This window comes from Choloepus didactylus, chromosome 9 (genome assembly GCF_015220235.1).
Source record: "Choloepus didactylus isolate mChoDid1 chromosome 9, mChoDid1.pri, whole genome shotgun sequence".
In the NCBI taxonomy this organism is placed as follows: Eukaryota; Metazoa; Chordata; class Mammalia; order Pilosa; family Megalonychidae; genus Choloepus; species Choloepus didactylus.
The window spans coordinates 52,713,467-52,740,490 of record NC_051315.1 but is presented as its reverse complement, the minus strand read 5'-3'; the positions used below and the strand labels follow the sequence as shown (position 1 = coordinate 52,740,490).

Genomic DNA, 27,024 nt, shown 5'->3' with positions numbered 1-27,024 from the left:
AGATGCCGTTAAGAATGTCCGTGATTCATGGAAAGAGGCCAAAATGTCAACATTAACTAGTGTTTGGAAGAACTTGATTCCAACCCACATGGATGACTTTGAGGGGTTCAAGCCTTTAGTGTAGGAAGTAATTGCAGACATGGTGGAAATAGCCAGATAACTAGAATTAGAAGTGGCGCATGAAGATATGACTGAATTGCTGCAATCTCCTGATCAGACTTCAATGGATGATGAGTTGCTTCTTATGGATAAGCAAAGAAAGTGGTTTTTTGAGATGGATTCTACTCCTGGTGAAGATGTTGTCAACATTATTGAAAGACAACAATTTGGAATATAACAAAAACTTGGTTGGTAAGTTAGTAGCAGGATTTGAGAGGAATGACTCCAGTTTTCAAAGTTCTACTGTGGGTAAAATGTTATCAAACAGCATGCCACAGAGAAATCTTTCATGAAAGGAAGAGTCGATCAATTTGGCAAATTTCACTGTTGTCTTATTTTAAGAAATTGCCACAGCCACCCCAACCTTCAGCAGCCACCACCTTGATCAGTAAGCAGCCATAATATCAAAAAGACCATCACCATAGTGGTGAAGGTGGTGAACACATAAACATGTGACCATACAGAGAACCATTGATTCTTTACTTAGGATGGAATGTATGGGGTATGAACAAAACCATCTTAAAAAGAAAAAAAAAGGGTTGATGTCAAAACCTCAAGGGCAATATACTGAGTGAAATAAGCCAGACACATAGGACAAATATTGCAGGGTCTCACTGATAAGAACTAATTATAATATGTAAACTCATAAACATGAAATATAAGGTACCAAGATATAGATGAGGCTTAAGAATGGGGACTGGTTGCTTAGTATGAGTAGAATGTTCAACTAGGATGAACTTAAATGTTTGGAAATAAACAGAAGTGTAGGTAGCAAGATGTGAGAATAACTAACAGTGCTGAATGGCATGTGAATGAGGTGGAAATGGGAAGCTCAGAGTCATATATGTCACCAGAAGGAAAGTTGGAGGTCAAATGATGGGAATTTATAAAACTGAACCCTATGGTGGGCTATATCCATGATTAACTGTACAAATATTAGAAAACTCTCCCATGAACCAGAATAAATGTATGACAATACAACTAGAAGTTAATAATAGAGGGGCATATAGGGAAGAAATATACCTATTGCAAACTATATACTACAGTTTATAGTATTTCAACATTCTTTCATAAACAGTAACAAATGTACTATACCAACACTACGAGTCAGCAATTGAGGGGGGTTGGTTAGGGATATGGGAGGATTTGAGTTTCCTTTTCTTTTTCTTTCCTTTCTTTTTTTTTTTTTCCCCCATCTTTCACTTTATTTCTTGTCTGGAGTAATGAAAAGGTTCTAAAAATTGAACAAAAATTAAGTGTGGTGATGGATGCACAGCTGTAAGAAGGTACCGGGGCAACTGATTGTACACTTTGGACCTTTGGATAATTGTATGGTATCTGAACAATCCCAATAAAAATTAAAAAAAAAAAAAAAAAAAAGATTGTGAGTCACTGAGGGCTCAGATTATGTTTAGCATTTTTTGGCAATAAAATATTTTTAAATTAAGGTATGTACTTTTTTTTTTAGGCATAATGCTATTGCCCACATAAATTTTATATGCACTGGAAACCAAAAAATTCATGTGACTTACTTGATTGCAATATTTGCTTTATTGTGGTGGTCTGGAAACAAATGTGCTAGCTACATCTCTGAGATATGACTGTACACAGAATAGTGTTCTTTCATCTTTACCTTCATTCCACAAGAATTTGTAAGCCCATGATAAAGGGCACCAAGTGATGGGGATAAAACAATAGACCAGATCCTTCCCTGAGGACGATTACAGTCTGAAACATAGGAACTTTAAGTGGAAAGCAGGGAGGTGGGACATTCTGGGGGGGGGGGGGTGCTCTTAAGCTAAGTCTTGCAAGAATGGTAAGAACATCCCAAAACTACAGGCTGGTGGTGTGTGGCTGGAGAGACACTCCACACTAGCGCAACAAACTGATTTCTCCCATGGAGAATGTGATAGCAAATCTTTATGTGCAACAACATTGGAAAAGATGCTTGAAAGGTAAGGAAAGCCATACTCTGGAGAGTGCTGTATGCACTGCCAAAGAGTTTATTCTGCATGCAGCATGGGCTATGGAAGGATTTTAAGCTGATTTGCTGGGATTTTAGAACCAACATCCTCACCCTGCAGCAGTGTGAAAACTGTTTTCATCAAGGAGAGTTGAACTATAGCAACAGTCAAGGGAAAAAAAGTTGAGATTCACACTGACTACGTGTGAGTGGAGAAAGAGGCTGGGTGGATTGTTAAGGAGTTTATTTAGGAGGTAGTATCAGATGGGTTTCATGATAGAGTCCAAATAAGAAAACTAGTTTTATAGGAGCCAAGTTGCTTTTTCTTCTAGGATAGGAGAAAAGCAAACAAGAATTGGTTTGTTGGTGGGAGAGTGGGAAATTGAGCAAATCCATATTGGATTTACCTGTCAATTAGGAGGCTATATCACCTGCTATAAAGGAGTAAAATGGCCTGGTGTGATGCAGGCTTGACATAGCCACTGTGAGAGATGGAGAGCAGCATGAACAAGGTCTCTAGGGGGTCCCCGTGATGAAGGCTACACGCGGAGGGCTGGGTCTGTAGCCTGGCATCCGAGGGACTGTCCTGCGGCTTCCAGGTCTAACCCAGGTGAAGTGGAGCCGTTATGGCCCTGAATACCAGAAACCCCAGATTGACAAGCAATACTCCACAAGCCCTTGGCTGAGCTGACTGAGGAGAAATATGAACGAGCGCTCAGGGAGACTCGGCTCATCAAAGCTGCCCCATCGACAAAATCAAGCTCTGTGTTTGAAGACCCAAAGATCAGTAAATTCATCAACATGATGAAAGGAGGAAACAAAATCTTGGCCAGTTCCCTCATGACACAGACTCTGGAAGCTGTGAAAAGGAAGCAGTTTGAGAAGTACCAAGCTGCGTTTGCAGAGGAACAAGCAACTATCGAACGCAATCCCTACGTCATCTTCCACCAGGCCCTGAAAAACTGAACCTGTGATTGGGCTGGTACCCATCCTCAAGGGCGGCCACTTCTACCAGGTCCCCGTGCCCCGAGCCGACAGGCGTCGCCGCTTCCTAGCCATAAAGTGGATGATTACTGAGTGCCAGGAGGAGCAGCACCGGCAGACACTGTTGCTATCAGTGAAACTATCGCACGAGCTGTTGCAGGCTTTCCACAACCGGGGCCCTGTGATCAAGAGGAAGCAAGACATGCACAAGGTGGCTGAGGCCAACCGTGCCCTGACCCACTACCGCTGGTGGTAGCAGGAGCAGGGTAGAGGCTCCAGGAGGAGCTCTGGCCCTTCTGCTGTAAGAAACAATGTGAGCCGTTGCCACGTTGAAAACTATCTGGGGGTTAAGGACGTAGTCCCCCCTTCAGGGCAGGCCTCAAAGGAAGGATGGAGCAGCAATGTGTTTGTTGCTCTTAATCCGTTCTTTGGGGCTGGAACTTGCGCCCCCTGTTCCATCTCCTTGCAAAGGGGGAATGTGTTGACTTGGGGGGGTAGGTCCCCCAAATAAGTTGAAGCACATCCAGCCCTCTCTTCCCTCAACTTGGAATGTACTTTTGGTGGATAGGAAAGGAAACAATTATAGTATCAGAAAAGATTTATTAGAAAATTCTCATCCTGAACTGGTAGAGTAGCATGTGATTCATTAAAACTGACTGGAGGAAATAGGTTTGTTTCTTAAGTGGTTCTTGTATAAAATGTATAAAAAGCAAAAAAAAAAAAAAAAAGAAAAGAAAAAAGATATCTAGATGGCACTGTGGGCCTGTTAGTCGCCCTTTCCAGACCCTTGCAGGAGCAGCATTATGCAAGTCAACTTGCCTCTTCACCAGCACCCTCAGCACCTAAGCCAAAATGTGAATGGCTGTACGGCTCCAGCTCTGAAGTGTTTGACAAAAGGATGGGAGTTAAAATGTTATGTTCTGGGCTGGGCACAACAAAAAGCATGGAGGACTGGAACTGAAGAGACTGGAGGTCTTTGATAAGATGGAAGATGTGATGTAGTGGAAGTAAGGAAGAGGACAACCAGAAGGAGAGGAGTTCATGTCAAAGAGAGGTTGTTTCTGAATTAGTACAGTAGTCTAGGTGCATTAATCTTACACAGTAATTTACTATGCAGATACATTTCAGAGGTAGATGAAGAAAGTAATCTCTAGAAATCAGGCAGCTAATGAATGCAGGGCTGAGAATGAAACACTGACTTTCTCCATTGCTCTGCCTACCCCAAATATAGCTAAAATATCAACAAAGATTTATAAAACACTTGCTAAATATAAGGCACAGTGCACTGATTGATTAACAATCTAATAAATCAATTTACAATCTAATGTCCTTTTGAGAAACCATATCATATATTAAACTGAGCAATTACTAATGTGACATTCTGAAAAACAAGGAATCCAAACTACCTCTAAATTATGCAAGGTTTGTCATCAAAGAGCTGTGTAGTTGCCTTTTTCCTGTGGAAATTTCCTGTGGAAATTTGTATCACTAAGTGAATAGACAGTGTCATTAATTTTTATGGTCAAGGTCCTTGGAATTACAGCTTCTGTGGAAAGTGCCCCTTGAAAAACAAAACAAACTGGAAAGTTGTTTCACATTTTTACTTTCCTGTCTACAATATTAAACTGTGTTCATTTTTTTCCTTAGCTTTTTCAGCTACCAATTTCTAGTCAGACTGCATTGAAATTGGGTACAAAGAGCCTCATTTTTTTCTCAACAATTATTTTTTATGTCTTTCATCTCTGAAATGACCTCTACCCATTGATTCATTTTACAGGAGGCAATCAAAAGAAATAAATACATATATATTTATTAAATTAATTTTAAAAGAAATATTTGGATATGAAAATCTGTGTAGTATAAATATTTTATATGGGAAATAGCAATAAAAATTAATATTTAGCTATGTTATTCATGTGTAAGGGGGAAAAACTGCTAACTAATTTGCAAGCTGTGGTTTTCCTCCTTGAATAGTCCAGATAGGACATATGGAATGATTTTGCTATACCATATTTTAAAACTTGCTCATATTAACTCCGCTTTACTGTTTTTAAGCTATACTAATGATTATATTTCTCACATATTTTCTTGTGTGCTCACACAGAGTGCCACAGAGATATAATATATAAATGAATTATTGCAAAATTCTTATAACCACTACAACCAAATTGGAAAGAACCCAATATAATACATATTAAAACTTCTTCATGAAATAAGAGGATGAGATATTTACTAGCACATTCCTCTTCTACGCATTTTGCAATATTTAAACGGGTCAGTGAAGCTCTCCATTGGCTACTCCATGGGAAGGCTCTCTGTCTTCAGTTGACCCGTCCACTCGGCCATCAGAGCACACTGCTTTAGAACTGGCACAGTCTTAATGATCTGAGTAATTAGTGCAGATTCTCAGGGCTCTTCAATCCCACAAAATAGTTTCCTCTGGGAGGATGAGATTAAATCACTCCTGAGCCTGTTATTCTTTTATTTTTAAGTTCTGGTGGTGCAGACTTTCTGCACAGGATGTCAAATAGTTAAAAGTAAGATTCTATAACTGTTCTCTAAGATCTTACCATCTTGAACTGTGTGTTTTTATTGTGTAATCAATCAGAACTGCACAACCCCTGAAAAATGTTTAACCTCTGAAAAGACTAAAGTAAATTTGAATATCTCTTTCTCAGAGAATATATAAAATATTCCTAACAACGATTTCCACAGTCCTTGCTGACTCCTGAAGTATGAATGCATGCAATTGATAAAATAGCATCTGACACATTCAGATTTGTCTCTTGTTCTAACCAAACCTATTGCCAGCTGAAGAAATACTTCTTCAAGCTATATGAGGGCAGTAGCTTAGAGCAGTTGTGCTCAAAGTGCTGTTGCTAGACCAGCAGTGTCAGCATCACCTGGGGATTTCATAAACCAACCAACAAACAAAAGGCAACCTCTTGGGCCCCACCTCAGACATTCTGAATCAAAAACCTTGAGGATGGCGCTCAACAGTCTGTGTTTTAACAAGTTTTCTAGGTTATTCTACTGCAAACTAGCATTATAAAACTGGCTTAGAATTCTCCTCACCATGGTCCTCTACAATAAACGTTGTACTCAACAAAACATTTGTAGAAGGAAGAGATAAATGACTGAATCATAGCCTGTGAGAGAGCCTTGGATTTCCTTTCTTAGACAGGCACTGCAATTCCCACCCAGCATTAACTAGAAATACCTAAATGGGCTATTATTAGATAAAAGCTCAAACAAGGTGTTCTTTTATTAGTACTTGACCACAATACACTGTCATTACTTTTAATTACCAAATTGGGTATGATTTTTACACTCCAGTTTCAGAATGAGGGTACAGAGCTGTGTGTCTTAGTTCCTTATTACTTGAATAGGTCCAAGGTGCTGGTAAGAGACAAACATAATATAATCGTCCAGAACCACATCACCCTATTCTGCCCACCATGGGAATCCAGAAAGTGCTGCTTCTTGACTTTCAGTTTGCTGCTCTGTGGAAATAAAGGTATGCAGATCATCTAATTAGCTCAAACAACAAAACAATACCTAGTATGATTGTTGAAAATTCTTCACAACAGGTTATTACCAAAGATGTACTATAGATAAAAGTGAAGGCAATACTTTTAGTTATTATGACATTTAAAATGTCTTCAATTTTCTAGGTGGTAGCTGGAACGAGCTTCCAGTCATCTGGGCTGTTTTCTGCTGGGCAACTAATTCAGAATTGGGGGGGGGCGGGGTTTGAGTAATTCTCCTAGTGGACCTCTCATTCACCCTATTCTAGAGTTTCCCCATATTGCCAAACTCAGATTTGCAGGAGAAAAGTTGAGATTATCTTATTCATGAGCAATAAAAAATTAACTTATTCATGCCAACAAACAGTTATAGCAAATAATATACTAAAGAAGGTGATTGTCTTACTGCTTTTATATATCCTTAATATACTTCCAACACTAAAATAATTTCTTGGACTTTCAAAAAATGGTAAGGATAACTTCCTAATTTTTTTTTTTTTTTTTAATTTGGCATGAGTTTCTTGATTCTTATTCAGATCTGGGGTCACTTAAAAATTGTAAAGTAAAAATTTCATACACATGCTTATTTAAAAATATTTTTTCCATATGAAACAACTCATTGAATGTACTACTTACAAAAAGATACGGGAAAAAACAGAGATTTTTATTTTGTCAAAATCTTGTTAGTCATGTTTTGTTTTGGGGTTTGCAGTAGGTAGAGTATTTTCTATTTCTCAAATTTCTTCTGTTCACTTTTGACTCTCAAACCTAATAGAAATCTCCTTTTCCCCTTCAAGTAATACTTGTCTGCTTCTAGGGTTATCAGGGGAATACTTTTTAAAAAATTGTTCAAACCAGCTGGAGCAGTGCACAAATACATACTGAATATGAGCATTCTGAAAAGCAGCCATCAAAATAGCCAAAATAATCTAAAAAGCTCATTGTAAAAAATACAGAGAACAAAGTAAAAGGGAGTGCCTTAAGGGCTTAGTTTCAATTTCTGCAATAATCCACCATTTCAGATAGAGTTAATTCCCTAGACTGTGTACATATGGATAATTTAATTCCACAGATAATCCCCATTATTTGTTTTGGGATAAAGTGTCAAACTTTTCCCACTAAACCTTTTCACCTCACCTTTGGACAAGTGGTCAAATGGCGGGATTTGCAACTGCCTCTAGTTTGCCTGACCCCACATGCCGAAGGCAGTGCAAATAAAGTGTGAAATGGATCTCCCCACCTCCCTTCTCCCATCACTTCAGCCTTTTTTTTTTTTTTTTTTTTTTTTGCCTGATTTGGGGGAGGGAAGTGAACAATAGAATAATAAAATGTAAAAGTGAAAGCTAAAAAAAGACATTTAGTTTATTTCAGTAACAGGGATTATTATAATATTTTAATGTGACAGGTAAAATAAAAACCTCAAAATGTGAAACAGATATCTGGTTCTGTTAAGCAAAGCAATATTTCAAAAAGCATAGAATTTTGAAGCAAAAGGAATGTGTTTAAACTACAGCTCTGCTACTTGTATGAGTGACCTTTGAAAAGTTATAAAAATTTGTGAATTTCAGTTTTCTCATCTATAAAATAGGAATAATAAGTTTTTCACAACCTTATTGTAAGGATTAAATAAGATTATACACATGACAAGCAGGTTTAAACAGTGTATGCCAGAGTTACTACTTATTAAGAGATAAAGCACAGAAAGTGGAGAACTCTAATGTGGGTTATATATAGGACCAAGGTACTTTGGAGTAGCTGCATTTCAAAACATCATTGCCAGCAGCAATCAGTAGTTTCTAGTTTCCCATGGCTCCTATTTTTGTATCATCCATTATTGTTTCAACATGTTCTACACACAGTAGTTGCTCACTACCTATTTGCTAACAATTCACAAAATCTTCTCCGCTGCACAACTGACAGACTGACTGTAGAACAGTAACCAAGTGTCTTTAGAACACTCTGCTATCTGGCTGGAGGTGGATAGCCAGAAAGTACAAATAATTCACATTTGTAAAATATGTGTGTGTGTGTATATATATATATATATATATATATATGTGTGTGTGTGTGTGTGTGTGTGTGTGTGTGTATATTTTTTTTAATGGAAAATGCTATCTTAAAACACAGAATTTCCAAGTTGTATTAACTAACTTCTCAACAATCAAGACCTGGTGTTGTTATAAATCTCCTTTCTATGAATCGTCATCTATTGTGCGTATACAGAGGACAAAGGCTATGGATTCTAACTTTATACTTTTCTTCAGAAACCTTTATGCCTATGAAGTACAGCATTGAGTCTGGCAGACATTTTCTGAGGCATCAAAATAATAAGGAAAAATATATTAAACCTTTATTCATAAGAAATTGCATGAGGTTTCTTTTTTGTTTTGTTTTCATAAATTCAAATTAAGATATTTTAGTTGCACTCAGCATCACTAGAGTGAAAATATTTGACAACTTACATACTTACCAAAGAATCAAATATTTGCTATTCCTCAGTGTCTTCATCAGATCACTTTCAGTTGCAAGAAATAGAATCTCAACTCCAACTAGCATAAAGAGAAATAGAAGAAAGCATTAGCACTCTGCCTCTGCCTTTTTTCTCTTTGCACATTATCCTCATTCTCTCCTGTTGTCATATTTCTTCTGCCTTGGGGTGGGACCATAGCCAGCATTAGCTGGACTACCAGAGAAAATCAGTGTTCTTTTTTCAGGCACCAAGTATATTTTTCATCCTGGAAAAGGCTCTGGGATGGCTTAACTGAGGTCACACCATGGGACAATCCTGGGTCAGGTGTGTGCTGGGTGGCAGGTGGTAGAGGAGGCCAGTCGAAGACCAGAAAATGTGAAGGGAAAAAGGATTCTGGGAAGACAGAATTAATTGCCTTGATATTTAGTAAAGAATGTTTTAGAAATTCCATTAACTTCTGGAATAATTTGAATGAGCATTTTTAAAGGAAATGCTGCTTCAAGTTATCACTGAAACACTTGTAATCACTTACAGGGAACTTCACAGTCTTAGACATTACTGTGAGTGAAGAAAAAATATAAAGCATAATTGCTGAATTTGAACAAATTCTCAAAATAACAATTAAATCGATGCACGATGGAGGTTTTATGGTGCTTTGACATATTAAAAGACAAAATTTTCTATTCCTCCTTCTGAGAAAATTAAACTCAAGACTATCAGCATCATATTCTTCAAGCACATCACTTCATATCAGTGGGGCTGAGAAGGTATTATGCCTCCAAAGAACACTTCCAAGTGAAACACTTCCAAGTAATTCCAATTTAAACCATGAAAATAGTGATGAGAAGAATATATATCAAATCATGGCCCAGAAGAGAGCTGAGTTCTAGTTACCTTCTCTTTGTTGATAGTGTTCAATCTATAGGCAAGAGTATATGGGGGGGGGTTGTAAAAACTGAATGTGTCTCATCACTGCAGGACTTTTCAGAGCCTATGATGGGCTAACATGTAACTTTTCCAAATCTATTTGGCTTATAATAATTTTTTATTATGCTATAGCCTCTGAGAGGACCTCTCTATCTCCAGCCTCTCCAATCACCAGTCATCCTACACTGGTGAAGAAACAGTTTATAAGTTGGATGACTTCTCTATTGAGGTGTGCTGGATATTTTCTGCTTACTCCTCTGGATACCATGTCCACCTTTCTCTGTCCTCTTCTTTGTCCCTATTGACAGTACCTCCCTTGTACTCTGGCTTCTGGCTAGGCTTGTTGAATGGAGAGCCTAAGTAGGAGATGGGAGAGGAACACACGAGTGAGTACTGGATTTTGAGACTTGGCTGGCTGCCGAGGGAGAGCAGAAGTCCAGCTCCTGTGAGGCCTTTGGGTCCACAGGTCCCATTATCTGCTTACTGAACATGTCTAACCTTGTGGCTGATGTTTTTAAGGGTCCCACTGTGGCCTTGCTCTGGTGAGACCCCTCACCTCAATGTGAGAAAGGAATCTTTAGGGCCCAAAAGATGTGCCTACTCAGAACTTGCTCTCTCCTCTTCACAGACTACATTAAGTGCTCAGAATCTCATAATTCCCTCCCTAGACTGACCCATGACAGTATTCAGGACTGCAATTGTCCTTTCCCCCAGGGCCACCTTCCAAAGGCAACTGTGCTGTGGACAAATGAACCGTGGTGCCTAGGAGATGGCCAAAGGGTAGCAGTGCATGGAGTGAGGACGTACTAGACATTCCACCCAAAAGTATGAGCATATTTTTTCCAAATCTTTAATGTGCCGCCCCCTTGCCAAGCCATGCATCTATGGAGTCACCTAATGAGGATGTCTTCTAATTCAACAGCATGTGTCATACAAAGTAATGGGAGCCCTTAAGAACTAGAAATAGATGAAAGTGTTTTTTGAATCATGCTGTCCTAAACCCTAAGATTTCCTTGAAAGTGCTCGCTGCATGGGCATCAGGGAGAGCTACCAAGTGGCCAGGGTTCCCATGAATACATAGCAGCTGGGCACTGATTTGCTTTATATACTGAGTCACTTATAAAGTTTCACTTGAATAAATGGTTTTGTAGATAAACTAAATCTGAAAATCTCTGGACTAGATGATCTCTACATGCCCTTCAAGCATGACCATTAGGAGGCTTTATGAACCTCTGTTTCGTGCAATCACGTGCAATATTCTAATCTCTTGTTTTTAGGCTCTTCATTTAAACTATGAAACTTTTCATTATTCTACCTATTTCCCTTACTGATCTTTGTTCACACATGCCTCTATCACTGATAATCTTTTTTTTCTTTTTTCCACTGCATTCTTCAAAGCACTGCTCAAAATCCACCACCTCTCACAGTCATTCCAAGTTAATGTGAACATGGATGAGATGTTGTAAACTCTTATCAGGTGCTGCTGGATTTTGCCATTGTGGTGGTTGTTCCTGGTTTTTTTATGTTTGCTTGCGTGTTTGTTTGTTTCATGACTTGAGTCCCAGATATTGCCTAGCTTCCCCACACTCCATGTAATGGGAAAGCAGGTGGCTCCAGGCTGCGATAGTGTCCTCTAATGTGCTGAAAATATAACAGATTTCAGTCTAAAGTGGGAACATAAAAATAAGCAGCAGGATTCAAATGGATGCTAAAATTCCACAGAAAGGAACAGAAAAAAAATGGCTGGATCTATGAACCAAGTGTTTTAATAATCAGAAGATTTGTAATAGTAAAAACATCTAACATTAACTGAACACAAAATGTGCTAGAAGCAAAATCTCACCCAAACCTCCCTGCCCTGCGTTAGGTACTATTATTAACCCTACAATTTCAAAAATCTGAAACCTGCTTATTTTTAAATCTCTGCCAGTTGTCCCTTAAGGATAATTCTTTCTGGAGTAAATTCACATCCTGATTATTAACTTTATCGCCTGCCTTTCTTACTACTTTGGAATTTTGATGTTTGGGCACAGTTTCAGTGATATTTTTGTTTCTATGTTTAATTTTCCATGTTTCAGCCATAAGGCCCCTTCTCTCTCTGTCTTCAACCTATTCATGTGTTTGTGAGCTTACTTTGAATTTGATTTTTTTGTTCTAGGTTTCCTCTGCATTCTCTTTTATTCTCTTCTCTCCCTCTGGGCACAACCTATATGACCAACTGTTTTATATCTGTCTTCACTTGGTTCCCTACCTGGACTAAGTTTTATACTTGTACTTGGTGCTTTCCTCTGTGGGTGTTCTTGGGAATGTTGGGGATCAGTTACAAACCAAAAGGGGGCCAATTGCTGACCTGTTAGGTGGCTTTGTCTACGTTTCCTTGTCTCCTACACTGTAATTTCTAAAAGCAGAAGCCTGGATCATATGGTTATCAGAATTATACATTTGCTTCTGTATTTCTCTTTTTGCAAATAGGGGAGGCTGACCTACTCTCCCATTTTAAATAGTAAACTTGACTCTAGTGTCCCATCTTGTGTGGAGCACTTTTATTTTACCCCCAGAAATTGTAGCTTCAAAATGTCTTTGCGAGGCGGGGCAAGATGGCAGACTGGTGAGCTGTATGTTTTAGTTACTCCTCCAGGAAAGTAGGTAAAAAGCCAGGAACTGCGTGGACTGGACACCACAGAGCAATCTGTCTTTGGGCATACTTCATACAACACTCATGAAAACGTGGAACTGCTGAGATCAGCGAAATCTGTAAGTTTTTGCGGCCAGGGAACCCGCGCCCCTCCCTGCCAGGCTCAGTCCCGGGGGAGGAGGGGCTGTCAGCTCCAGGAAGGAGAAGGGAGAATTGCAGTGGCTGCTCTTACCGGAAACTCATTCTACTGATTCAAACTCCAACCATAGATAGACTGAGGCCAGACACCAGAGACTCTGAGAGCAGCCAGCCCAGCAGAGAGGAGACAGGCATAGAAAAAAAACAACACGAAAAACTCCAAAATAAAAGCAGAGGATTTTTGGAGTTCTGGTGAACACAGAAAGGGGAAGGGCGGAGATCAGGCCTTGAGGCGCATATGCAAATCCCGAAGCAAGGCTGATCTCTCTGCCCTGTGCACCTTTCCTTAATGGCCCTGGTTGCTTTGTCTATTAGCATTTCAATAACCCATTAGATCTCTGAGGAGGGCCGTTTTTTTTTTTTTTTTTTTTTTTTTTTTTTTAAATCCTTTTTGCTTTTTCTAAAACAATTACTCTAAGAAGCTCAATACAGAAAGCTTCAAAGAATTGAAATTTGGGCACGTCAAGTCAAGAGCAGAACTAAGAGAGCTCTGAGACAAAAGGCAATAATCCAGTGGCTGAGAAAATTCACTAAACAACACAACTTCCCAAGAAAAGGGGGGTGTCCGCTCACAGCCACCATCCTGGTGGACAGGAAACACTCCTGCCCATTGCCAGCCCCATAGCCCAGAGCTGCCCCAGACAACCCAGTGTGACGGAAGTGCTTCAAATAACAGGCACACACCACAAAACTGGGCGTGGACATTAGCCTTCCCTGCAACCTCAGCTGAATGTCCCAGAGCTGGGAAGGGGGAGCAGTGTGAATTAACAGAGCCCCATTCAGCCATCATTTGAGCAGACTGGGAGCCTCCCAACACAGCCCAGCAGCCCAGAACTGCCCTGGGGGGACGGCACTCACCTGCGACATAGCACAGTCATCCCTCAACAGAGGACCCGGGGTGCACAGCCTGGAAGAGGGGCCCACTTACAAGTCTCAGGAGCCATACGCCAATACCAAAGACTTGTGGGTCAGTGGCAGAGACAAACTGTGGCAGGACTGAACTGAAGGATTAGACTATTGCAGTAGCTTTAAAACTCTAGGATCATCAGGGAGATTTGATTGTTAGGGCCACCCCCCCCCTCCCCGACTGCCCAGAAACACGCCCCACATACAGGGCAGGCAACACCAACTACACACGCAAGCTTGGTACACCAATTGGGCCCCACAAGACTCACTCCCCCACTCACCAAAAAGGCTAAGCAGGGGAGATCTGGCTTGTGGAGAACACGTGGCTCGTGGATGCCACCTGCTGGTTAGTTAGAGAAAGTGTACTCCACGAAGCTGTAGATCTGATAAATTAGAGATAAGGACTTCAACTGGTCTACAAACCCTAAAAGAACCCTATCAAGGTCAGCAAATGCCACGAGGCCAAAAACAACAGAAAATTATAAAGCATATGAAAAAACCAGACGATATGGATAACCCAAGCCCAAGCACCCAAATCAAAGACCAGAAGAGACACACCTAGAGCAGCTACTCAAAGAACTAAAGATGAACAATGAGACCCTAGTACGGGATATGAAGGAAATCAAGAAGACCCTAGAAGAGCATAAAGAAGACATTGCAAGACTAAATAAAAAAATGGATGATCTTATGGAAATTAAAGAAACTGTTGACCAAATTAAAAAGATTCTGGACACTCATAGTACAAGACTAGAGGAAGTTGAACAACGAATCAGTGACCTGGAAGATGACAGAATGGAAAATGAAAACATAAAAGAAAGAATGGGGAAAAAAATTGAAAAACTCGAAATGGACCTCAGGGATATGATAGATAATATGAAACGTCCGAATATAAGACTCATTGGTGTCCCAGAAGGGGAAGAAAAGGGTAAAGGTCTAGGAAGAGTATTCAAAGAAATTGTTGGGGAAAACTTCCCAAATCTTCTAAACAACATAAATACACAAATCATAAATGCTCAGCGAACTCCAAATAGAATAAATCCAAAAAAACCCACTCCGAGACATATACTGATCACACTGTCAAACATAGAAGAGAAGGAGCAAGTTCTGAAAGCAGCAAGAGAAAAGCAATTCACCACATACAAAGGAAACAGCATAAGACTAAGTAGTGACTACTCAGCAGCCACCATGGAGGCGAGAAGGCAGTGGCACGATATATTTAAAATTCTGAGTGAGAGGAATTTCCAGCCAAGAATACTTTATCCAGCAAAGCTCTCCTTCAAATTTGAGGGAGAGCTTAAATTTTTCACAGACAAAGAAATGCTGAGAGAATTTGCTAACAAGAGACCTGCCCTACTGGAGATACTAAAGGGAGCCCTACAGACAGAGAAACAAAGACAGGACAGAGAGACTTGGAGAAAGGTTCAGTACTAAAGAGATTCGGTATGGGTACAATAAAGGATATTAATAGAGAGAGGGAAAAATATGGCAAACATAATCCAAAGGATAAGATGGCCGATTCAAGAAATGCCTTCACGGTTTTAACGTTGAATGTAAATGGATTAAACTCCCCAATTAAAAGATATAGATTCGCAGAATGGATCAAAAAAAATGAACCATCAATATGTTGCATACAAGAGACTCATCTTAGACACAGGGACACAAAGAAACTGAAAGTGAAAGGATGGAAAAAAATATTTCATGCAAGCTACAGCCAAAAGAAAGCAGGTGTAGCAATTTTAATCTCAGATAAAATAGACTTCAAATGCAGGGATGTTTTGAGAGACAAAGAAGGCCACTACATACTAATAAAAGGGGCAATTCAGCAAGAAGAAATAACAATCGTAAATGTCTATGCACCCAATCAAGGTGCCACAAAATACATGAGAGAAACATTGGCAAAACTAAAGGAAGCAATTGATGTTTCCACAATAATTGTGGGAGACTTCAACACATCACTCTCTCCTATAGATAGATCAACCAGACAGAAGACCAATAAGGAAATTGAAAACCTAAACAATCTGATAAATGAATTAGATTTAACAGACATATACAGGACATTACATCCCAAATCACCAGGTTACACATACTTTTCTAGTGCTCACGGAACTTTCTCCAGAATAGATCATATGCTGGGACATAAAACAAGCCTCAATAAATTTAAAAAGATTGAAATTATTCAAAGCACATTCTCTGACCACAATGGAATACAATTAGAAGTCAATAACCATCAGAGACTTAGAAAATTCACAAATACCTGGAGGTTAAACAACACACTCCTAAACAATCAGTGGGTTAAAGAAGAAATAGCAAGAGAAATTGCTAAATATATAGAGACGAATGAAAATGAGAACACAACATACCAAAACCTATGGGACGCAGCAAAAGCAGTGCTAAGGGGGAAATTTATAGCACTAAACGCATATATTAAAAAGGAAGAAAGAGCCAAAATCAAAGAACTAATGGATCAACTGAAGAAGCTAGAAAATGAACAGCAAACCAATCCTAAACCAAGTACAAGAAAAGAAATAACAAGGATTAAAGCAGAAATAAATGACATAGAGAACAAAAAAACAATAGAAAGGATAAATATCACCAAAAGTTGGTTCTTTGAGAAGATCAACAAGATTGACAAGCCCCTAGCTAGACTGACAAAATCAAAAAGAGAGAAGACCCATATAAACAAAATAATGAATGAAAAAGGTGACATAACTGCAGATCCTGAAGAAATTAAAAAAATTATAAGAGGATATTATGAACAACTGTATGGCAACAAACTGGATAATGTAGAAGAAATGGACAATTTCCTGGAAACATATGAACAACCTAGACTGACCAGAGAAGAAATAGAAGACCTCAACCAACCCATCACAAGCAAAGAGATCCAATCAGTCATCAAAAATCTTCCCACAAATAAATGCCCAGGGCCAGATGGCTTCACAGGGGAATTCTACCAAACTTTCCAGAAAGAACTGACACCAATCTTACTCAAACTCTTTCAAAACATTGAAAAAAATGGAACACTACCTAACTCGTTTTATGAAGCTAACATCAATCTAATACCAAAACCAGGCAAAGATGCTACAAAAAAGGAAAACTACCGGCCAATCTCCCTAATGAATATAGATGCAAAAATCCTCAACAAAATACTTGCAAATCGAATCCAAAGACACATTAAAAAAATCATACACCATGACCAAGTGGGGTTCATTCCAGGCATGCAAGGATGGTTCAACATAAGAAAAACAATCAATGTATTACAACACATTAAAAACTCGAAAGGGAAAAATCAATTGATCATCTCAATAGATGCTGAAAAAGCATTTGACAAAATCCAACATCCCTTTTTGATAAAAACACTTCAAAAGGTAGGAATTGAAGGAAACTTCCTCAACATGATAAAGAGCATATATGAAAAACCCACAGCCAGCATAGTACTCAATGGTGAGAGACTGAAAGCCTTCCCTCTAAGATCAGGAACAAGACAAGGATGCCCGCTGTCACCACTGTTATTCAACATTGTGCTGGAAGTGCTAGCCAGGGCAATCCGGCAAGACAAAGAAATAAAAGGCATCCAAATTGGAAAAGAAGAAGTAAAACTGTCATTGTTTGCAGATGATATGATCTTATATCTAGAAAACCCTGAGAAATCAACGATACACCTACTAGAGCTAATAAACAAATTTAGCAAAGTAGCGGGATACAAGATTAATGCACATAAGTCAGTAATGTTTCTATATGCTAGAAATGAACAAACTGAAGAGACACTCAAGAAAAAGATACCATTTTCAATAGCAACTAAAAAAATCAAGTACCTAGGAATAAACTTAACCAAAGATGTAAAAGACCTATACAAAGAAAACTACATAACTCTACTAAAAGAAATAGAAGGGGACCTTAAAAGATGGAAAAATATTCCATGTTCATGGATAGGAAGGCTAAATGTCATTAAGATGTCAATTCTACCCAAACTCATCTACAGATTCAATGCAATCCCAATCAAAATTCCAACAACCTACTTTGCAGACTTGGAAAAGCTAGTTATCAAATTTATTTGGAAAGGGAAGATGCCTCGAATTGCTAAAGACACTTTAAAAAAGAAAAACGAAGTGGGAGGACTTACACTCCCTGACTTTGAAGCTTATTATAAAGCCACAGTTGCCAAAACAGCATGGTACTGGCACAAAGACAGACATATAGATCAATGGAATCGAATTGAGAATTCAGAGATAGACCCTCAGATCTATGGCCGACTGATCTTTGATAAGGCCCCCAAAGTCACCGAACTGAGCCATAATGGTCTTTTCAACAAATGGGGCTGGGAGAGTTGGATATCCATATCCAAAAGAATGAAAGAGGACCCCTACCTCACCCCCTACACAAAAATTAACTCAAAATGGACCAAAGATCTCAATATAAAAGAAAGTACCATTAAACTCCTAGAAGATAATGTAGGAAAACATCTTCAAGACCTTGTATTAGGAGGCCACTTCCTAGACTTTACACCCAAAGCACAAGCAACAAAAGAGAAAATAGATAAATGGGAACTCCTCAAGCTTAGAAGTTTCTGCACCTCAAAGGAATTTCTCAAAAAGGTAAAGAGGCAGCCAACTCAATGGGAAAAAATTTTTGGAAACCATGTATCTGACAAAAGACTGATATCTTGCATATACAAAGAAATCCTACAACTCAATGACAATAGTACAGACAGCCCAATTATAAAATGGGCAAAAGATATGAAAAGACAGTTCTCTGAAGAGGAAATACAAATGGCCAAGAAACACATGAAAAAATGTTCAGCTTCACTAGCTATTAGAGAGATGCAAATAAAGACCACAATGAGATACCATCTAACACCGGTTAGAATGGCTGCCATTAAACAAACAGGAAACTACAAATGCTGGAGGGGATGTGGAGAAATTGGAACTCTTATTCATTGTTGGTGGGACTGTATAATGGTTCAGCCACTCTGGAAGTCAGTCTGGCAGTTCCTTAGAAAACTAGAGATAGAGCTACCATTCGATCCAGCGATTGCACTTCTCGGGATATACCCGGAAGATCGGAAAGCAGTGACACGAACAGATATCTGCACGCCAATGTTCATAGCAGCATTATTCACAATTGCCAAGAGATGGAAACAACCCAAATGTCCATCAACAGATGAGTGGATAAATAAAATGTGGTATATACACACGATGGAATACTACGCGGCAGTAAGAAGGAACGATCTGGTGAAACATATGACAACATGGATGAACCTTGAAGACATAATGCTGAGCGAAATAAGCCAGGCACAAAAAGAGAAATATTATATGCTACCACTAATGTGAACTTTGAAAAATGTAAAACAAATGGTTTATAATGTAGAATGTAGGGGAACTAGCAGTAGAGAGCAATTAAGGAAGGGGGAACAATAATCCAAGAAGAACAGATAAGCTATTTAACGTTCTGGGGATGCCCAGAAATGACTATGGTCTGTTAATTTCTGATGGATGTAGTAGGAACAAGTTCACTGAAATGTTGCTATAGTATGTAACTTTCTTGGGGTAAAGTAGGAACATGTTGGAAGTTAAGCAGTTATCTTAGGTTAGTTGTCTTTTTCTTACTCCCTTGCTATGGTCTCTTTGAAATGTTCTTTTATTGTATGTTTGTTTTCTTTTTAACTTTTTTTTTCATACAGTTGATTTGAAAAAAGAAGGGAAAGTTAAAAAAAAAAAAAAAAGAAAAAAGACAAACAAGGAAAAAAAAAAAAAAAAAAAAAAAACGATGTATTGCCCCCTTGAGGAGCCGGTGGAGAATGCAGGGGTATTCGCCTACCCCACCTCCATGGTTGCTAACATGACCACAGACATAGGGGACTGGTGGTTTGATGGGTTGAGCCCTCTACCATAAGTTTTACCCTTGGGAAGACGGTTGCTGCAAAGGAGAGGCTAGGCCTCCCTGTATTTGTGCCTACGAGTCTCCTCCAGAATGCCTCTTTGTTGCTCAGATGTGGCCCTCTCTCTCTGGCTAAGCCAACTTGAAAGGTGAAATCACTGCCCTCCCCCCTACGTGGGATCAGACACCCAGGGAAGTGAATCTCCCTGGCAACGTGGAATATGACTCCCGGGGAGGAATGTAGACCCGGCATCGTGGGATGGAGAACATCTTCTTGACCAAAAGGGGGATGTGAAAGGAAATGAAATAAGCTTCAGTGGCAGAGAGATTCCAAAACGAGCCGAGAGATCACTCTGGTGGGCACTCTTACGCACACTTTAGACAACCTTTTTTAGGTTCTAAAGAATTGGGGTAGCTGGTGGTGGATACCTGAAACTATTAAACTACAACCCAGAACCCATGAATCTCGAAGACAGTTGTATAAAAATGTAGCTTATGAGGGGTGACAGTGGGATTGGGAATGCCATAAGGACCAAACTCCACTTTGTCTAGTTTATGGATGGATGTGTAGAAAAGTAGGGGAAGCAAACAAACAGACAAAGGTACCTAGTGTTCTTTTTTACTTCAATTGCTCTTTTTCACTCTAATTATTATTCTTGTTATTTTTGTGTGTGTGCTAATGAAGGTGTCAGGGATTGATTTAGGTGATGAATGTACAACTATGTAATGGTACTGTAAACAATCGAAAGTACAATTTGTTTTGTATGACTGCGTGGTATGTGAATATATCTCAATAAAATGATGATTAAAAAAAAAAAAAAAAAAAAAAATGTCTTTGCCTATTTCCAGACTCAGAGCCTAACTAGTGCAGGGTATCTAAAACCAGGAAAGTTGCATTGAAACTTTGAAACCAGTGAAAATATATAAGATGATCTGGGAAATTCAGAAAAACCTGAAATCACTAATGTTCATGACAGATAATAATTTTTAGCCAACCCAAATGAAATTGCCATTGAGTACACTAGTGCACTAGTCCAATTACAACTGTTACAAGCAGCAGCAGTCAATATAATAACATCACTGTAGTTACATATAAATTTACAATATGGGTCTCAGTATTATAAACCAAAACATTGGTGTCTCTTGTTTGATAAAGACTTGTGCAATAAACCACAGAACACTGTCACACTAACAGAAACATTTAAAGACCTTTTGGCAATTTTTTAACCACAAATTATCAAAATATTTTTTGTCACCGAAAACAAGGAAATCTTGACTAGGAGCCATACAATGAAAAGCAAAATCAAACAAGTAAACAAAAAAATCTGTTATATGTTTTCTTCCAGTTTAACTTAGAATAACCTTGTATGGCAATGCAATATATATCTGTATCTGTATCTGTATCTATATATATATCTATATATCTATAAATGTATATGATCTTAGCACTCTAGATATGCCCAAATTGGTTTCAGGTCAAAAAGATACAGCCAGATTGAAAGACGGATTTTAATTACACCAAATACTCAAAGGTAACAATTAAATGTGCTTAGGGGCTATACTTAACATTTGTTTGCAAAATTAAAATTAACCTACTCCTTACCTCATCTATGGAAGCTCAGATGTTAACAATTTGCTGATTTGATTAGCTTACTATATTAATTATGATGACATTTAATACAATATGTCAATGTACAAGATGATTGATAAAATATTTGGTAGTAAAATACCTTCATTTTTTAGATAAGCATATTGAGTCTCAAAGACTTTCAGAATATTTCCTGAGGCCGTACAATAAATTATGAATGGCAAAGCCAATTTTAGAACTTGAGTTTTCTGACCATGAATCCATTACATTCAGATTGTAGCTTCATGTTCAAAACAAAGATAAATCTAGATGACTTTTAGTTTAGAATCAATTATGATATTTTACAATTGGCAATTCATTTTTTATTTGCAGTGCCATTTGGTTTATTTTATTTTTTGCTAAATGCCATAACAAATATGATACATATTCTCTTGTGCAACTTTATAGAACAGTAATACCAATGAATGACTTTACAAAAAGAATTTTGAATAAAATTTCCACTTGGGGTTAAACAAATGCCTTGATTCAGCAACATCCAGTAAGTGAGACATAAATAATTGCTTATTAAAGACTTTACATATGGAATATTGCAATCACTAAGTATTAGCAATTCAATAATGAAAACATTATGATTTATTTGCCTCTACCATTAGTCACTGACACCGTAGATTTTATAATATTGCTTTCTGCCAGTAATTTTGATTGAAGCAAGGGAGAAATGACCATGAAATATACATGTAAAACTATGTGAATATAGTACAATTACTATGAATGGTTGATGAACTCTTTAACTTTCCGATACTCTTTGACAAGCTGTATTAAATTTCATTCTATGGCATCTGTCAAGGGAGATACAAAACTCTATTTATTAGGCCAATTAGAAAGGGAAAGAATGTCCAATCAAATTTATGTGAGGCCTGAATAAGTTATATCACATTTATCCTTGGACTAGGGGAAGAAAATGTTCTTAGTCTTTTGCACTTTTGATATAGTAAAGAAATGGAGAAATCGATTGGGAGTTCATGACAGACAAGAATTTTTGCAGGGTCATAGCCTATTGGGGGCCTCTCCAAAGAAGACAGCCTAAAGATCTGACCGTCAGCAGAAAGAAGAATGGCCAAGATCTCCATGAGAGTCACAGTGTAACACAAGGGTATTATAAACGCAAGGTTATGAAGTATAAAGACATGGTCATCTGCATAAATGTATCCACTAGGGATTCTTGTTCATAAATAAATTTTGAAAGCAGAAAATTTGCCTCCAATCTAGAATTTGTCTAGGTTAGAGGGAAGTCACTATCCCTTAGTTAAGAGAGGGGAAAAAAAAATGGCAAGACCATCCATGGGGAATTGTTGAAAACTTTGATATCCATAACAGAATAATGGTACTGTCTAGATCATGCATTCCCTCTTATTTTTGTTTTACACACAAATTCTTAAAAGGAGGGAAAAAAAAAAAAAAAATCCATGGCCTCTTAAGTGCCAACAGAGGTAAAATTCAAAGTCTCACTGAATATGACCTTAGAAACAAACATGTGAGCCAAAGAATTGAACAAAATTTGGGCCATGGCCCCTTTAAATTTTTCCCTCTGCTAAACAGACATCTAGTCATTTAGAAAAGAACCCACCCCCTTGTTAGACTAGCTGAGGGACAATCCCCTGTTGTCATTTTTATTGTCTGCCCTAGAGAAGGAGGCAGCTTGGGATGCCTAATGGAATCTTGATTCTATTTCACAGCTACAGAGCACAGCCAGAGGCCCGTGGTGCTTTTGTGAGCCAGAATCCACGGAGGCTAATTTTGGCTGAATAGAGGCTAAAGAGAATTCATTTTTCCTTGTTACATTTATTTCACTAAAATTGTTCAAACTCACAAGATATTGCTGGAAGGACACCAGCAAGCACTTCTTAATTGGGGCCCCATTCAGTTGCAAAACTGACTTTGCAGGTAACTGGCCACAGAGGTGATGAGGATTTCAGGAGCCCTAAATGCATGGAAATTAACCTTAACACGGGAGACATAAATGTTCTCTCTACTTCGATGTGGAATATAATCTCAAGGCTTCTGTTTCAACTACTTGCTAGAAACTGTAACCATGGCTCTCATCTTTCAGTTGCTACATATGAAAGGTTTCATTTCCCAACGTCACCAGTGGATTCTGCTGAGCATGCTCAGGGAGATAATTGTAACCCCCTTCTTCCTACCACCCCTCCACACATCCCGCAAAAAAAAAAAAAAAAAAAATACATTGAGTCTCTAACAACAACTAGCAGCAACTGAGTATTAACCAATTCTCAGAAAACCAAACGCACAATGGAGATATAGGAAGAATAGTTTTGCCTTTCTCTCCCTACTTCAAATTTTAATGAGTAAGAAAAATTTTACATTTATATGTTGAATGTGTGCAACATTCTGATTCTAAAAAAAACTCAATGTTAATAGCACAGAATCCTATTCTGAATTTTAATTTCCACACATTATGTAAGTTATGTTGTGTTTCACTGATTACTAGTTATAGTTCTAACTTTTCATGTGTTTTAAACTTAATAATTAATAAGGATAGCCATTAAATTGCTTCTCACAGAAGAAAATTCTGTGAAAACTTGCCAAGTGTTGGTATTTCTCTTGTTATTTTCTCGGGTTCTTCAATCTTTGGTTAATGGTGGTAACATCTCTAGGAGGTACCTGGGGGGAAAGTATAATTATCCCCATTTTACAGGTGGAAACAATAAAGCTTATCAGCCACTGATAGGAATGCCAGATGGAAGAATTTCTGTCTTCCATTTCAAAACTAAATCCTTTGGAATCAGAAACATCAAATTAATCCGATGTATATTTTTTTTCCAAAATAAGCATTGTTCCAACAGATGAAAATTGGTGTTTTACAAAGGAAACCTGGGGAGAAAATGAAATTCCCTGTAACAGGTTCTCCACATTGTTTGTTGTCCAGAGGGTCCGGAGCATAGTTAACCTAAGCTCACCTGCATTAAATATTGACCCTGAGGGGCAATTTGAGGCCTTGCTAATGGGGCAATTTGGGGCCTTAATGATGCAGACAAAAAGGTCTACAATCCTACTTGATGAAGTGAAGAGGCTCATTAGAATGATTTTCAAGGGTGGTGCTCAAAGAATTAGCTTACCAACCAAAGCCATGTCTAATCTGGTCAGATAAAGAGCTCTTCATTTAGCTAGAGTGCTGTATTTGACCAATATCTCCATGTTCCTATGCATTTGAATTTTTTTTCTTCTAGGGCAATAAGTTTACCACAATCTAAATGGACAACTCTCTGGCTTTTTGCAAACCTTTCTGAGCATAATAAAAATGTTATATTTTCTAAAGTAAGGCTACCAAAAAAAAAAAAAAAGCAAAAGTGTTTATGCAAATTTACCACGAGTCACCAATTATTCCCACTGGAGCAACTTTCTATGGTGAAAACAATGGAATATTGTTTAAGCCACTGGATTTGTGGAAGAAGAAGTGCCAGTTTCTCATATACAGGCAAGGGAAATTTAGGAAATAAGGAATGTCAAATCACCTTCAAATTTAAAACAACAGAGCAACACATTCCATCTCATACATAATTTCAGCAACATGCCTGGTGTTTTTGCAAGTATGCAATAAATTTAAAGCCACAACATTGTTAAGTAGACAAATGCACAAATACATACCCCCACACACGGAGAGTATGCAAACCCACATGTCAAGTAGAAAAGGCAGCTGTACATATACTTAGTGCTTCGTAATTGGAAAATCACATTCATTGAACAAATATACAGTAAGAATTAACAATTGTAGTGGAAAATTGTCTTTGTTCATAGAAAATGTGCTTAAGAAATGTAATATTCAATAAATAATAGAAAATACCTTACCGAGGTTTAATTTTATCAAATGAGTTTATAACCTTTTTTTTTCCCTTTATACTTATGTGTTATATATGGACACACTGTCTAATGCGATTACAAAATACAACAATAGAATATCTATTCTCTGATTTATTCTTAACCACTAGACCGGATAGACTGAAATGCCCTCAGCTTTGCCCTAGGCTCTTTATGCCTCCAGCTACTGCTTTCGTGCCTGATCCAAGGGGAAAATAAAGAAGGAAAATTCAAAATGTGACACTTTTAACTAATCAACTGCAAGATAATTTCCCTTCAGCACTGGTAATAGATATCCTCTCCCTACATATAAACTTTGTAGTTGACGACAATCTTTGGAATGAGCATGTTTTAAAAATGGAATAACGTAATTATTATCAAAACTAATTTGTACCTCAAACAGCCCAAATTAAATTCAATAAGCACAGTAGAAATTACAGTGATTTAAGTTCGGATGCTTCACCCTGCTAAATTTTTAACTGTGGCAAATAGGTTCTGCTTCTGGGATATAGAAGCAGAAGTGGGGGCGGGGAGCAAAGACTCCGACATTCCTCCATACAAAAATGTTTTTGTAATCACTCTATTTAAATAGTAACATTTTATTTTTTTAAGCACTTAGTTTCTTGATCAGGATCCATATTCATGGGGTCTTGCTGTAATCCACTTTACCACTTAATGTTGCAATTCAAATGTTCAGTCAGAAGCAAAGCCCTCCAGAATAAAGCATGAATATTACCGTGTGGGGCTGTAAAGAGAAGACTATTAGAATATATCACCAACACACTAGGGGACCATTTAGTCCACTGCTCTAAATACATCATTTAATTACAATGGAGACATTACTTCATGTTTCTACTGATGTAAGTATTATTAGAATTCATGATATTCGCAGGCTACTATGGGCCATTACATTGGCCATAAGCTATTCCATAAGATTTACTACTAAAGGCCCGCAAGGGTATTTGAGCATTCATGGATTCTGGGGCAGTAGGCTTTTATCTAAGACACATAAGTGAGAGACAACCTAGTTATTATCTCTAAGAAACATAGCTTAATATTTTGGATTCTAAAGGTTAAGGTGCCATAAATCCTGAATTACTCTGAGATATCACATAAAAAGACATTTTTATTTTATTTTACTCTATTCTGCCTCTTAAAATATTTTATGATGGCAGTTTCTAGAGTTGTACCATGTTGTTTACATTCAGTCCCTGGATGCATTAAAACACTGACGCAGCATTTCTTTTAAACTGTAGTAATGAAAGCAAAGATACATTGTATATATCTCTGTGTGTGTGTGTGTGTGTGTGTGTGTGTGTGTGTGTGTGTGTTGTGTTGTATCTGAGGTGTAGTAGGGAAAGGAGAGGGCGAGTTTAACCTAATGCTCTACACTTTAAAAGCATACACAATTTCCAGTTTGATTAGTCCTGCTCATTGCTTTGATAGGCCCTTTTCACGAAGTGTGTCATTGTGTTGGTCTGAGCCGAGCTGATCTGCCCCTGGATGCTAAGCTGTGGCCCTCTTAATAGGGAGATTCCAGGGGATTGCACAGGGAAGCACATAATCAAATTGGGCACTGCAAGAAGCCACTTCAGAAGGCTGTCTACTTTTGAGATGTGAAAATTGCAACCAGAAAACTCAGTAAGGACTATAAAAGGGCTTTGTAAATTTGTTGCAAAAACAGGCAGAGAAAAAAACTTTTCTTTATTATGAAATGAAAACTTCTGGATATCTTCCTTATAAATGAAAGATTAGGGGTTTGGGAAAGCAATGCTTTGAAAAAGCAGGTAGAACGTGAAATCCAACTAAACAATACCATTTCTCTATGCCATGGCAATGCAAGCTTTAGATTTCTCTTCAAGCCTTTTTCTTGGTATTGTAAGTCACCTGTTTCATGCTTCTGAGTTTTAATGCATG

The 27,024-nt window shown here is 38.1% G+C and overlaps 1 pseudogene; it reads left to right on the top strand.

Annotated features, from left to right (window-relative positions):
- The first annotated feature begins 2,654 nt into the window (after positions 1-2,654).
- LOC119543734 lies at positions 2,655-3,362 on the top strand (annotated as a pseudogene).
- The last annotated feature ends 23,662 nt before the right edge of the window (positions 3,363-27,024 follow it).